Below are 15,859 nucleotides of genomic sequence, written 5' to 3'. Positions count from 1 at the left end.
TTAATCCCCCTTCGCAGCGCCGTCGACCGCGTTTTCGCCCCTTTGTACCACCCAGGGAGCCGTCTCCGAATCGCCGCCCCAAAAACAGGACCGCGCAGATTGAGACAGTACTATATCGGCCAGTGGGCAGAAAGGCCAACTTCTTGGCTCTCACACAAGAACGCATTGCAGCGCATTTTTGTAAAATGCAAGACGTTAAACAAGTCAGAGTGAACTTCCGTCGCAACATTGTCGCGGTGGACGTGAGAACACCTGACCTCAGCCCTTTTCTCGCGGTGAGCAGCATTTGCGAGCTGGCGGTCCGCGCCAAAGCAGCGAAAACAAACACCTGCTCAGGTCTACTTTTCGGTGTCGATCAAGACCTCATGTGTCGATGAGATTGCAGCCTCAGTTGAGAGCGCCGTACCTGTAGTGGGATGCCAGCGCAGTGGCAATGCAGTCGTTATTCACTTTGAGGGCACGCAGCCGCCTGAACAAGTGGCTCTATTTAAGCTCCGCCGTGCGGTCCGCGCTAGACGGCCACGCCCCACACAGTGCCTCAAGTGCGGATTGCTGGGGCACGCAACAGCTGTTTGTCGGAATGACAAGCGCTGCTTCCGTTGCGGAGATATAGAGCACGCCATGGCGGATTGCACAGCAGAGAAACCGCGCTGCGTCAACTGCAACGGCACTCATGCCGCAACAGAACCTCGCTGCCCTCGCTGGCAGTTAGAAAGGAAGGTAGCCACTCTCCTGGTTACATCAGATAAGCCGCTCACGCGCCGTCAGGCAGTGCAGATCGCTAAGGGTACGGGGAACGAAGCAGAACCCGCCCAAACAGAGAGCGTCGCACGCGCTCGTACTAAGCAAAGTACCGCACGCGGGACTTCCGCGCAAACGATTGCCCCTGCAGCAAATAAACCTCGCGCCGAGACAAATGCGGGAAAACCACAGCCTTATAAGGCAGCTCTGACGGGCAACACCGCAACTGCGTCCGAAGCGCAGAAAGATATCGTGATCGCTGCCCTCTCAGCAGCGGTGCAAGCCCTACTGGAGCACCTCCCCGTAAACTCGGCAGCGCGTCAGCTCTGCCAGGCGGCTCTGGCTGCGCAACAGTCTCTCAGCCACAATGGCTAACCAGCTAAGAGTCAGGCCGCGGATATTTCAATGGAACTGCCGTTCCCTCCGCCGCCGGCAGGCAGAATTAGCTCACATCCTCCCGCTTCGCACATATGATGTTCTCGCGCTACAAGAAACATTTGTGCGAGCGGAGGATTTTGCGCTTCCTGGCTTCGTCGGGTACAGCAGCGCAACCCAGTGCAAACTGGATTCGTGTCAGGATTCGCCCTGCCTCGACAACTCCCACCCGCCCGGCGCACCGCGCGCGGCTATTTACGTTCGATCTGCTCTTCCGCACGCGGTTATCTCGCTACACACTCTAAAAAAAAAGGTGTGATCTTAGTCTTTTTGGGGGGTAGACTGCTTGTCGCTGAGCTAACACCTTTTTGGGGTAAGGTTACGCTGTGTCTTGGAAGACTAAGTATTTATACCATTGCATGTAGTGTAACATTACGCTTCTGGTAGCATAAACTTGCACCTTCACAAGCAGTGTAACTGTATTCTACCTAGGCATAACGTTGCACCTTTCATAAAGGCCTATGTTTTAGTCTGTCGATGGCATAAGCATACCCTTGCATCAAAGGTGCAAGTTTGCACCTTGACAACGTAAGCTTATCCTGTATGTACAGGTGCAATGTTACCATTTTAGAGTATAAATTTATATTACGACAAAGAACGCAAAGTTTTGCACCTTTATGGTGTAAGCTTATACCACCAGGAGAAGGATAACGTTGCCCTCCAAGCAGTTTAAAGTAATGCCATATTACATAGGGTATCTAAGCATCATCTTGTGGTATATATATGCTATCCACACAAGAGTACTATTACCAATCTGCATCGTAAACTTGGTCACTGGAAGCAGGAATAAAGCTAACCAATACATTTCAAGATTTTCTGGAAGGAAAGATTATGTTGAAACATTGCAATATCTTTGTGTCGTCTGGAGTGTGACAGTGAGCAATGTTTCAGGTGAGGTAGGCTGTGTCATGTTGTATTCAAGCCGTAAGTTATGTTGCAGAGTGAACAAAAAGAATTTACAGAACAATCGGTTAAGATAACATACCATGGTGTTTATTTTACCTCATTATACACCGAAGTTGCAGCAAGGGACTGGATAATCTTCTCCGCACAGTCAGGGCAGGGATGTACCACGTATTTGACCTGCATAGAAAAGAGAACTTGTAATCAGTTACTCACGAAGAAAGTCTCACAAAACATGCTTATGGAGTAATTAATTCACATATAAAAATAACACTGCACAAAGGGCAAGTAAAAAGGAAGACAGATGGAAATAGTGCACCAGTACAGGCTTCCAAGTGTTTATATAATGAGAATTGTGAAATCCCACAATATATAGATCAATGAAAATTCTCCAAATCTGAGCTTTACCTGTGCCACTAACACACACATAGAGAACTAGCACATTGCAATCTCAGAAAAAATTGACAATATGCTTAATAAGACACAATATACAATGAGACATATTCTTGTTAGGAGCAGGGTCAAGCCATAGGCATCACTGATGTTGGACTACCCAGAGGGTTATTTAAAGAAATATGAATGAAAACATATTGATAAAATAGAAGCTAGCCTAATAAAGGCAAAGGATGTGATTTAAAAAACCCCTCCCTCTACTCGTTCATATGTGCAGTTCTCCTTTTTTTTTATCATTAGCTTTTTATGTTAAACTTCGTTTTATCACCTTCACTTTCACCTTTGTTGTTTGCTGGTTTCCACTCCAACACCCAAACATTATAGTTTGCTTTCACACCTGACCATACCAGTGGTCTTGTTTCTAGTCACTATGGTCTCACCCTCCTAGAAAACACTGTCTCTGGTCCTTCATGACATTATCTTATGTTGCCTATAGTGTTAATGTTTTCCTGAGACTACACTGTCTTTAGTCATCTGATCATCCATCACAAGTGACAACTGCAAATCTCTTCTTCTTCTTTTTTTTTGGGGGGGGGGGGAGGAGGGATGGGGGGAGGTTCTTTTGTTCTTGCATTCGTTGTCATTTCTCATGAATATAACGAATGAAGCTTGTTCCTGCAGAGCTTGCTCCTGCAGGGGTATGTCTAAGGCCATTCTATTGTTTCTGCCTTTAGTGCAGTTTACATTCCTGGAAAAAGGCATGAATATACCACAGAGGCTATGCCTTATAAAATGCGGGATACCACTTCTGAAAGATGGAACATTTCATGCTAAAAGAGCAATGATAGCAAGGCACATCCAAATCACCTTCTGCACATGTGCATTACTGCAGTGATGTCACAGATGCAGAATTATGTAAAGCATGACAATAAAATGCAACTTTTACATAAGTTCATTGCTAGTTTCACACCACACATCAGCTTATGCCGATGCCAAAAACTTCTCGAGACTGCCATTTCACTTCAAAACTACATTATCTTGCTCAGGAGGCAAAAAACAATACACTTCAATACCCCTATAATTCCTTGAACAAACCACAAAGCTTGAGATTCTATGTATTGCTGTTTCATGTATTGCTCGCAGCACATGCAGCAGGAATAAAACTTCTCATAAACTGCAATTTGCCAGAACTGTCAACTGCTTATCTCTTTAGATGCCTAACTAATGAAATTGTAAATGCTGACCAATATTATACAAGAATGATTATTAAATGTGTTTACAACAAATTTCTCGAAGATTATGTTCTTTACCTTTACAGATTGCAAATCATAAACTATGAAGAGACACCCGTGCAGTCTCTGCCCGGTGGGTTGTGCAGCAATGTGGACTTTGGGTACCTGGTACAGCTTCAGGATTAGACTTAATTATCTATTCTTTTTGTTTATAAGAGGCAATATGAAAACTGCAAAATTGAAGGCTATTAATGAGTGAGCCTAGGCCTAAAACCCTCCTAATCATCTATGTGGTCTAACATAATGAGCATCAAAAATATTCCTTTAAAAGCTTTGTAAGTTGGTTTTTCCACATTACATAACTAAAAAAAAGGGTGTTGCTGACATTTCTTATTCAGATAATATAGACATATTTTGTGTTTTTGATGATGCAGAAGAAGCTAACATGATTCTGGCAACAATACCAAGTGCAGCAACATTTTTTACATGCAATGTGGGAAAGCAAGACAATAGTTTTCAAATACGCCTTTCCTTGTTCAGTATTTTGAACTACATTGCTCTTTCAGAAAATTTAAGAACTGGGCTCACCTATAATATTGGGGACCCTCATTTCTGGTATATAATACTGTCCCCTAAAATTAAAATGCAAAAGTTAAGTCAATTTTGGTTGATTAGCCATTCAACCATTATCCTCTACCACAGACATGTCCACTGTGCTGCACAATCCAGTTCTAATTGTACTGCAAATTTCATTTCATTCATTCTCCCTTTATAGGCCCATAGACATGACATAAGGGGTGGGGGCATATATATATATATATATATATATATATATATATATATATATATATATATGTTAAATGGTAGTGGTGGAACACAAGGAAAATACGCTGAGTACAAATGGCACAAAACAATATAAAGAACACAAAAGAAACAATAAAGCTGAAAGTGCTAAAATACCGTCCATTACATATCACCTGCAGTACTTCATTTTTAGTTTCATTCTATTGTGGACATACCTAGCAACATAAGAGCATGTGAGTTGTTGAAAATTACACCCATCAGAGAACATAACCTTACTGCTGAGAACCAAGTGCAAACAATTTAAATATTAGGTTTTGAAGAAAAAAAGAAAAGAGGCATACATTAACAGCTCACTCAATAAAAAGAAGTCAACATGTTCAGATCGATTACATACTGAAAAAATTCCTCCCTTGCTAACTTGCTCAATAGCACTGAATGGTTCCAAAATCAATGTAATGCCAGGGCTATTGCTCCTCAGCATCGAAAAATATGCTCTTTGATAGACATAAAGCAACAATGAACAGACCACAATGCCACAGCTATGTCGAAAAATACATACCACACAAATCTTGCCGTAAGTAGTCGTCCAGCGCTGAAGAAAGCAGGTTGATCTTTAGAAGCAGGAGTAACAGCACTTCTACACCGTATTCCTCCTACTGGCAGGTACGCTGCAGCAAAGGTATCATTCATAACATTAGCATGATACTTGTAACTAGTACATACATAACTATAGTACAAAAAATAATGGCACCACACATGCCACAACAATGACTCAAATATTTTGACAATGAGCTTAAGAGCTACAACTCCTGTTCCTAGATATATCTGTAACAATATCTGCCACCTCTTTAGAGTCGAAATAACTGCTTAAATAAACTAGAATAGCAGATTTATGACAAACTGCTAGCACAATGACAATACACATTAACTTCAATGAGGGAATGTCTCAGTACCAGTGAATTGTAGTAATGAGTATAACACAATGTCTGACAACAGAAACTACAGAAGGAAAAGAATGTGTTGTTATTGGTCAGGCATAGCCTCCTTTCTATGGGTCAGGAGGCTGAAAAGTTCAGAATGGAAATAGCTGAGTAGAAACTATAGCAAATCCCCAAATGAAAAATATTAGTGATATAAAAATTTTCCTTAGCTCGCTAACGAAAATTAGCACATTTAATCAAAATAGCTGTTTGGGCCAGTTGGTTCATACTTACACCCTAAAAGACCAGCGAAAAAAAAAAAGAAAACAGGTACAAAGGAACACAAAACGTATTTCAGTGCCCGTCCTGTCATTTTTTGTTCCTTTGTCCCCGTAATTATTATTTTTTTTTGCGCTGGTCTTTTTATGTACCGATTACAAAAAGAAAGTCAGTCTTAAAGCAGAGAAGGGGTGACGCATGGTTTGCTTCAATGCTGAAGACATCTGATCACCATCTAACCCAGATTTTTCACTTGTTAAGTGATTTGATCGAGTCCAATATTTATTATCAGTTTTTAACATAAGTGATCAGCAAGTTAAATAACACCATTTACTCGCACACGCCCTCAAACACAATGAAACTCAATTGATAAGTCACTGTCTGGGCGTGCACCATATTGCACGGCATGAGCGAAAATGGCAACACGCAAGGAGACACACACATGGCACGCGACATAAATATTCTCCGACAAGAATCCCAAGCAGTATACATTGAGGCAGATGTCAGTGATCAGCAATATGTGCCACAAAAGTTCGCGTGTCAATTTAAACGCCCCTTTCTGGACGGAAACAATGCTTTGGACTTACCAGCACGGATAGCAGAGACCAGTTTCAAATTCTTTGAAGAAACGACAGTCTACGTTCTTGCGCAGACGAGACGAAGGACTTGAGCCTGCAGCGAAAAAAAAAAAAAAGCGTGAGAAATGTCTTTCCTGCACATTGCGTCACTGCGACAGTATACATGTACACGAATCGGCTCGGTCCCACCTCTGGTCTCGACGCCATCAGCTCAAAACTGCGGGGTTAAATCGGCGTTCTGAAAGCGTGACTTTAGGATATCAAGCGCGCTGCCTTCGAACGTACAAGTTGCTGGCAAAAGAACCGTAAACTTAACCCATCACCCTGCATGCTCTCCCGCATTTATGGCAACGTTCCCGTAAAGCAGCAACAACAGACGATCAAAATCGATTGTGGGCAGCGAGCAAAAATAATGCGGCATGCAAACACGTCAATGCGTATCACCGGGACTGCATTAGCGCTCGTCGACGCATACTTTCGACCGCGGGATATGCTTGTGAGCGTCGTAGACGACTAAAAATGCACCATTAACATCCCGCAAAAAGGTCGTGACCATCTAAAAATTTTGGGATGCGCCGCTCCTCCAGTCTGAACTAAGGGAGTGGTATGCTCAGGTTGGGATCCAAGACGTCGTGCTCAGAGGCCGTTTCACAGACAAACAAGCAGCGTCGCGGACGTAAGCAATAACAAAATATGTTCAGGCCAAGTTAAATAGCAGAGAAAAACACGTAAAACGAAATGTAAAACGTCACTTACATGCGCGGCTGAAATTTGGCGCCAAGGATCCGTTGGAACGCCACCACCGCGACGACCAGCCATCCGCCGTTTCATTCCGAAGTTCACACTTTCACGAAGTCGTTTCATAGTGAGGCATCGATGAGCGCACTCGATGAAATAATCGCTGAGAGCAACCGAACTTTTCTAAAAACACAGATGAGTACCAACGACAAAGAGCACGAACGCTGACTCGTGCGGCAATCGCCGTCGTCGTCTTCTCGGACTAGCAGAGTCGCAGGGAACGCAGGCAGGCTCAAGCAACTACGAACACGTGACGCTGCGTTGAGAATAAAAGCAACAAAACTAAAAAGCAACTGCTTCGCTTCTCGTCTCACCACCACTCCCCCCTCACCTCCCCTTTCTCCCTGTTTTGCAGCGTACACACTTGTCTGTCCACCCTTGTTCTGAGTTCGGCCTTGCTCTCTCCACGGTCAAGCTCGCGTAGGAGTCAAAAGACGGGACGGGTGTCGGGGGGGGGGGGGGGGTGAAGGGGGGAGGCACCGCTTTTTGTAAGAAGATAAGATGCTCCCAACTTTCGACGATTCCCCACCTCCTCCGGGGAAAAACGAGGGGTCCTTTTGTGGTAGCTCTTGAAAGGACATCGGACGGGAAGTAGGAACACAGCCGCACCCAGCTTGAAACCGGTTACCATCATAAAAAAAAAAGAAGAAACAAGCGGCAAACTTTTTTTTGCTTGAGCTGCAGGGACGAAATGGTGTAAAGTCATGCGAGAGAGACTAACGTCTTCCGTGCGGGTGATTGCGCAGGGTATATTTAAGCCATGCGGTTTCAGATAGCATAAATCCCGAAGTTACCCTCCTTTTACACTCTTTTTTTTTAGAGTGCACAACATCGGTACGGATAGCATAGAGTGTGTAGCGGTCAAGGTCCGCCTCGCTGGTACCGACACTTCTGTGGCATCAGTGTATGTTCGCCCCCTCTCCCAATGGGATGTACGCTTTTTAAACCGCCTCTCCGCATGCTTATCATCTGATAAAATTATCTGCGGGGACTTCAATGCCCATCACTCTGAATGGGGCTGCAACAACTGCACAAAGCAAGGCCGCGATCTGCTAGATGCAATTCGGGCGGGGGGTCTCACGATACTTAACGACGGCAGCCCCACCCGTGTTAGTCCGAGCACCACTCCCACTGCCATAGACCTAACTCTGGCATCACCGCGCTGCTCCTACAGCTGGAAAGCCAGTCCGGACACACAGGGCTCCGACCATTTGGGGATCGAGATAATTCCAAAGGATGCTCCCCCGCCAAGCAGAAAAGTCTATGCGGTTGTGCGGTGGTCACGATTCCGCGAACTTTCATCTAGGGAATGCGGAGACACTGACTTCTTCTCGCATATAGCCGAGTGCGCGCGGGCATGCTACCAAAATGTGCTCCGTTGCGTTTGGGGCCCCGGTCCCGGACATCAAACTCCTCAATGTACGTGCCGCCAGGCGCAGAGCACAACGCAGGGCCAGACGGACTGGCAAGGCAGAACATTGGACGATATATAACCGCTTAGACGCGGTTTGTCGCCGCCATGCGAAACGGCTACGCCGACGTAGCTGGGCTCGGCTCTGCAAATCACTTGACAACAATATCTCGCCAGCCAAAGGGTGGCGCATACTGAATGCGCTTCTTCGGCCTAGGACCCCCCACCACCCTGTCCTTGCTATAGCTGTTTCTAGGGGCATCACCAATGCCGATTTGGCTGAGGTCCTAGCTGACAGCTTTCTAGGCGCTAGGAGTGGGCAGTCAACGACGACACCGTCGCCACCAGTGCTCACTATTGTCCCAGCCCATCTCGCACCCGATGTTCTAGCACTATGCACAGAGCAATTCTCAATGCGGGAACTCGAGGCCTGTATCGCGGGGAAGAAAACTAGAAGTGCGCCGGGTCCCGACGGCGTCACGTATCAAATGCTAAAAAACCTGGACACCAATGAACGGTACCGTTTGCTCAGCAGCTATAATGCCATATTTAGGGACGGCAACCTTCCTGAAATGTGGCTAACAGCAACTGTCATACCGATTCATAAGAAAGGGAAGCCGACGAATAATTTAAAGGCATATAGACCTGTCTCGCTCACATGTGCACCTTGCAAAGTCATGGAAGCAATGGCGCTCAAAAGACTGCAATGGATCGCAGACGCAACCCAAGCCCTCGCACCGGAGCAGAGCGGATTCCGAAATTCCCGCTCTACTATCGACGCCATCGCAGATGTTGCGGCTTTTTTGGAGCAGGCGAAACATAATAAGGAGGCCGCTTACCTCTTATTATTGGATGTACAGAGTGCCTTCGACTGCCTGTCACATGAGTCCATACTCGCGGCAGTGCGTTCAATGGGAGTGACGGGCAATCTGTACAACTTTGTAAAGGCTTTTCTTTCTGGGCGCACATTTCGTGTCAAGGCCGGCGGACATTTCAGCGCTCCCCGTCCGATCACTGCTGGTGTGTCGCAAGGCAGCGTACTCAGCCCGTTTTTATTTAATTTAGTCATGGCTAAACTCCCCTCACTTATACCGAGTATTTGCACATCTCCAGTTCGCGTATGTTTATACGCCGACGATATTGCACTTTTTTGCCGCGGCCCCACGCTCCAAGGGCGAACCGTTCGAGCAAATTTGCAACATGCTCTCAATATAACACAAGACTTCCTTAAATCTGTCGGGCTGGCACTATCTGTCAACAAAACGGTAGCTCTGGTCTTCCAACCACGCTCTGCAGCAAGAAGCCTTATTCCCCCCCTCCAGCTAAACGGAGAGGCTATTTCATGGAAGAAAACAGCCAAATACCTTGGCCTGACATTCGACTACCTACTAAATTGGCAACCAGCGGTTAAACAACTTAGGAAGGAGGCCGGGCAAGTTCTCGCGGCAGCCTCTAAACTCATGGCCAAAGGCGACGGCTGCTCCCCTCTGCTGGCTCTTCGCTTCTATGAGGGCATCGCCGTAGCCAAGTTTCTTTACGCTCTCCCGTACTTAGACATTCGCCCACGACTATGGGATTCCATAGACGGCGACCACCGCAGCGCTATCAGGCGTTTTTTGCGGCTCCCCAGCTATTCCCAAGTCGCGGCAACCTATGCTGAGGCAGCGGCGTGGCCAGTTTCTTTGCGAGCCGAACGCGCGGCACTGAACGCAATCGAACGCATTAGAAGGGCGCCTGGAACAGGGCCCCTTATAGCGCGCCTCAAAGCGGCGCCAGAGTCCAAGATGGGGCGCGTGCTTAACCTCTTCGACGCACACATTGCTGAGCCTCCTCCCCGAGCTCCCATGCCCACACCACCGCATCGCTACTGCTCCCTGAATGTCAGGCTCAGCATTCCGGGCATTAAGAGCAAGCGCAGCACCCCTGTCTGCGCTTTAAGGCAGGAAACCGCGGCAATAATCTACGAGGAATTCAGCGGTAAAACGCTTCTATACACCGACGGTTCCGTCTCGCGCGACGGCGCTTCTGCAACAGCGGCGTGCATTGTCCCAGCTCTAAACTTGAGCAGGCAGTGCAAAATCCCCTATCGCGCGTCCTCCACAATTGCAGAGCTAGCGGCCCTGCATTTGGCGGCGGATATTATCCTCGAAAGACAGGATATTAGCGACGCTGCCATCCTAACCGATTCTCGCGCTGCTCTTATGCAGCTGAAGAATGACAGGCCACTGCCAGCAACTCGCTCACTGGAGGCGAAAATCCGCGCAGCGGAAGCCTACGGCAAAAGCGTCTGCCTGCAATGGCTCCCCTCCCACGTTGGGATTGCAGGCAACGAAGCAGCAGACGAACTGGCCAAACGGGCGCATAACAGCAATGCCCCCGATTCTAACGCGATCACACGCTTTGATGTGGCGCGTCTAAGCATATTCTACAGGGCCAAACAGAAGCACCCTGATAGCCGCGTCGCCTCAGGCAATGCGCCACGGGTCCTGCATCACGCGGATTACGACGCCACTGAGCGATCGAGCATCCTCAAGATGCGAATTGGATGTGTTTGGACGGCAGAGCGCCTGAGCAGACTACGGGGAATCGGCTCCGCTCTATGTCAGGATTGCGGAGCAGTGGAAACACTCTCGCATCTGCTATGTGATTGTCCCGCACTGGACGCACACAGGCGTACTCTTCAGGATGCCCTCGGCAAACTCGGGATGCCGTCGGCTTCCTCAAACGATATTTTATTCCCTAAGGCATCGCGAGAAAAAACGCGACGCGTACACGGCTATGTCCTCAAATTCGCCGAGGACGCGCGCATTCTTGCGCGGCTGTAAAGCCATGTTTACCTTTTTTTTTTTTTTTTTTAAATCTATCCTACTGTTTTTTTTTTGTTTTTTTTTGTATTTTCTACTTTGTCTTACTATTCTCTGTCCTACTCATCTATTTCCAACTGAAATGCACACCTTGTGCCTCTACCACGCGTCCCAACGCGTGCTCTCAGCCCGCTTTACGCCGGCTCCAGCATTCTGGCGACCTCCCTCGCCCCTCGGGGATTGGCGCTCTCAACGAGCCAATCAGCTCTTGCGCTCCCCATAGGTCCGCGCGCCGGTCATTCGGCCGTCGGCTCTTCCGCAAAAAAAAAAAAAAAAAAAAAAAAATTATAATGCGTCGCAGAAATAGGCAGCTAAAAGCAACGCAAAATGCTGATTAAAGATGTCGGATTCGCCGCATGCGTTCTGTAAGTATTCCTTTAATCTTCGCGCGCGCTTCGCGCGCGCTCGCTGTTCGTCGCTCGCCTCTGAAGGGAGCGGCCGCACGCTCCGTTGCCTCCCGACCAGGCGCGCTTTCGGAACCTTCAGCGAGAGCGGACCTCCGTCGCTCGCTCCCTTCGATTTCGTGCGCTCCCGTGGTCGAAGGAACCCCTCTTCCATGGAAACGCCAGGTGAGATACCTAGGTCTCACAATTGACGACCGTCTCACCTGGATCCCAGCTGACAAAGCCCTCATTCCCCATCTCGATCGTGTGGGAAGAGCAGTCCAGCGTCTCCTTGCTAATGGCAATGGTTGCTCCTCCACTTGGGCAATCAAGCTCTTCGAGGCAGCGGCGACTTCGGTCATCCTATATGCCCTTCCCTTCGTTTCCCTTCGGTCGACTCGAGTCATTCGTCTCGACACGATTCGAAGGCGTTGGATTAGAAGATTCCTCGGAGTCCCTCAATCCTCACAGATTCCCGCTACCCTTGCGGAAGCTGGTATCTACCCTCTGGATCTTCTCCTCGCCCAGAGGGGACTGACCCACATTGATCGTCTCAGCCATGCTCCAGATGGTGCCTCACTCCTAGCACGGCTGCACAGCAAATCCCATTCTCGTATGGGTAAGCTGTATACAGTGTACAGAGAAATCATCGGTCCTGTCCCAGGTTTCTCAGTCCTACCCCCTCCACCCAATCGACCCCCAATTCCTGTCTTTTTGGATACGGATGGTCACACCAAACGTCACACCCCTGTAGCTGCCTTCCAGCAGACAACTGCAGCCCTCCTTGAGGAGTGTAGAGAATCTACACTCCTATTTACGGATGGCTCGGTTCGACCCGCTACCTTCCAAGCAGCTGCTGCTATGACAGCACCGCAGCTAGACCAGTCTAGGTCCTGCCGCCTGTCATTCCCTGCCAGTTCAACAGCTGCTGAGCTGGCCGGTCTACACCTAGCCGCACAGTTCATCGCTTCCAGTGTCCCTCCTGGACCTGTGAATGTTCTGTGCGACTCCAGATCTGCTCTGCAGCTCCTGACTATCTACCACGGCACCAACCTCTCGGTGAACATTCTCCGAGCCCGTCTCCTAGCCCTTCAGGACTCGGGGTATCAACTGGCCCTACATTGGGTTCCAGGACATACTGGAGTCCAGGGCAATGAAGAGGCGGATGCCTTGGCCAAAGCGGCGCATGACAACGGCGCCCCAGTCACTGAGGCTGTCACACCTTTTGACTTTTCAAGACCCCTCTTGAGAAGGTCGATAAGGTCTTTCCATCCTGACCGTCGTATTGCCGCTGGTGAACATCTCCAACGGCTCTCTGACAAACTTTCACGGAAGGACAAATCCCTCCTCCTACGACTTCGAATAGGCTGCACGTGGACTCCGTCCCGCATGTATGCCTGTGGCCGAGCTCCCAGCCCAGCCTGTCCCTCTTGCGGCAATACTGGCACACTGGGACACTTGCTCCTCGTGTGTCCAGCCTCCGCTGGCCATCGCCAGAAACTTCTGAATGGCTATCGGAATCTTGGTCTCCCTGCTGATACCGAAGGGCAATTGCTCTTCCCATCTCGGAACCAACTTTCTGCTCACCGGCTCCTCCTGATTTATCTGGAGGAGTCTGGCCTCAGCTCTGTTCTGTAGGCCTGCATGGGCCCATAGTGCTTCGTGCGGAAATGGCGGCGACATAGGCGGTGTCAGGAACCTTCCCCTCCCCAACCTTCCCCTAAACCCAACTTCCCCTTCCCCCTGGTCACCAAGAGTGATGCCACAAAGATGGCCAACATAAGACGTGACCAGTACCCCCTCCCCAAAAATAAACCATAGTCACCACCACCACCACCACCATTTCGCCTCCAGCTCTCGGCGCGTTCGGACGCGTGCGCGGCTCGCTCCGACGAGTACGCGCGCGCTCATCGCGCCGCTCGTTCCCCGGCCGTGCTCCTCGGCGCCGCGCTGCCTCGGAAGCCTCCCCTGTGCTTGTGACGCGTTGCGCGTGTGCTGTGTGAGTGCCGCGGGGCCCCTGTGTGCTCCCTCTGTGGATTTTCACCTGGATTAATTACCGAGAATTCCACCACTCGGATTTTCACCGTGGTCCACTGAGGGAGCGCATCGCCGCCGCCGGCCCCTTCGGGGTTGTGCCGGGCTTCCGGCTGCATGGTCCCGCCTTGCAGCTGGGACCAACTCTTTGTCCTACCGTCGCTTTCAAGGTGAGCTTAAGCGCACTAATTTGCGGTTTCGGCCGCTTTTTTCGCTTGTAGTTTTTTCAGGTTTTTGTTGCTATGGAGCAACATGCCGCTCGCCGCGGCGGTCCCCAACCGGTCCGCCGCCGTACTCGCAGCCTCGGCCGAGATCCGGCATCCTTTCGTGCCGACATCGAGTGCCATGTCCGGGGACAACTTGAAGACTTCTACGACAGTCTTCGGTTGCTGACAACCCCCTCCATTGAGGAGTCCCGTCGCAACCTTGTCCCCCCTCCTGCCTCAGGGCCTCCACCGCCCCAGGTCTCTTCATCTCCGACCGGTAGCCGCAGCCCATCCCCCCCTGTGACCCGGTTGAGAGCGGCGCAATTCCTGAAGGATCCTGCCGACAACCCACCTCCCAAGCCTCAGCGCAAAGGAAAGGCCAAGCGCCAACAGCGCAAAGTCACCGATGATGCTGCTGCGACAGCCGAGTCGTCCGACTCGTGCCGATCACCTGTTTTGCTCCCTACCGGACAGCCAGAGGCGTCTCTCCAGGCACTCGAGGCTGTCATATCTGGTGAGAGCAACACTTCATCTACTTCCTTTCCAGCTGGAAAAGAAGACCTTGCCTCCCAGCTCAAGGCACTGGACGAGGTACTCGCAACTGCGAGCCGCCTCCGCAAGCCTCGTTCCTCCGGACCCTCGCAAGAGCTCACTTCCCAAGGTGAAGTAACTCTGCATAACTCCTTTGCAGCCTTAGGCGAGGATCTTGAACATCAAGATTCTGACAAGACCGCTGCCCTACCATCCTCCGGTTCGCCTCCGGAGGTTCCCTGGTTTACCTCCTCTGATTTAACTCAGGACCAGGCTAACTCCACCACGGCACAACAGCCTTCCCGCTCCAACCATCCGGCTCCTGATCGCGATCGGGATACCGGTGGTTGGACTACGGTCACACGCCGAATCAACCGCCCCAAGGTGACTCGTGTGGCCACGGTGCTGTTCACCCCTCGAGAGAAGAACACTTCTTTCAGGGCAACCATCAAGGAACACATGAGTGCCTATCGGTATGGCCAGCCAGGGGTCATCGAGGTCCGGCTCAACCGGAAACGAAACATCGTGGCTGCTGATGTGTCATCCCAGGAAGCCCGCGATCACCTCCTGACCCTCAAGTCCCTCCTCGATATTCCCGTTCGCTCGTTCGAGGCTTCCCGCATGGACTTCCATGTGGGCACTATCTTCGGCGTCGATCGCGAGGTCCGGGAACAGGACATTGCCGAGGGCATTGAGGCTGATGTTGAGATACTCGGCGTCCGTCGTCGAGGCCACCCTGTCTCCGTCCGCTTCGCTGCCCCTCCACCTAACCATGTCTACATCAATGGGATGAAGTTTGCTGTTCGACCACTGAAAGCTCGTCCCCTCCAGTGCACCCGCTGCGGAGCCTTTAATCATGTCTCCGCCGCTTGCACCAGGCCTGATCGCTGCTCCATCTGCGGCGGATCACACCACACTCGGAAGTGCACTTCTAGCACTCCCAAGTGTTTTCATTGCGGAGGTCGGCACCGGGCTGCTGATCCCTCGTGTCCCAAGTGGCGACACCAACAGCAGCTAACCACGGCTCTCCGCAAGACAACAACACCTGAAGATCGGCGGCAAGTGCTCAACGAGCTCCGCCCTCTTCAGCCCACTGGGTCTGGGTCTACCCAGTTCGAATCCTACTCAAAGGCCCTCCAGTCACGGAGTCCCAAGCACCCCAGCGTACCAGCTAGGGAGCCCCCTCAGCAACCTGTGGCGGTGGATATCCAAGCCACACTCACTTCGATAACCGAAGCGCTACGACTTGCTGTCCAAGCGCTCATGACCCAGCTCCCACCCAACTCTGGCGCTCGCCGATTGGGAGAAGCTGCTGCTCTCATTACTGGGAGCCCTACCACTCGCCAT

At 50.1% G+C, this 15,859-nt stretch overlaps 1 long non-coding RNA gene across 1 annotated transcript; it reads right to left on the bottom strand.

Moving 5' to 3' along the window:
* Positions 1-1,938: 1,938 nt before the first annotated feature.
* LOC146177182 (uncharacterized) lies at positions 1,939-7,415 on the bottom strand. The gene is made up of 4 exons (XR_014701271.1): positions 7,042-7,415; positions 6,295-6,379; positions 5,068-5,176; positions 1,939-2,259 (listed from the first exon to the last, which is right to left on the bottom strand). It is a non-coding gene; the product is annotated as an uncharacterized LOC146177182 (long non-coding RNA).
* Positions 7,416-15,859: the final 8,444 nt, after the last annotated feature.

This window comes from Amblyomma maculatum, chromosome 10 (genome assembly GCF_055883805.1).
Source record: "Amblyomma maculatum isolate TAMU_Amacu chromosome 10, ASM5588380v1, whole genome shotgun sequence".
NCBI classification, from domain to species: Eukaryota; Metazoa; Arthropoda; class Arachnida; order Ixodida; family Ixodidae; genus Amblyomma; species Amblyomma maculatum.
Note: the sequence above shows the minus strand (reverse complement) of the source record. Positions and strands in the feature narration are given on the sequence as shown.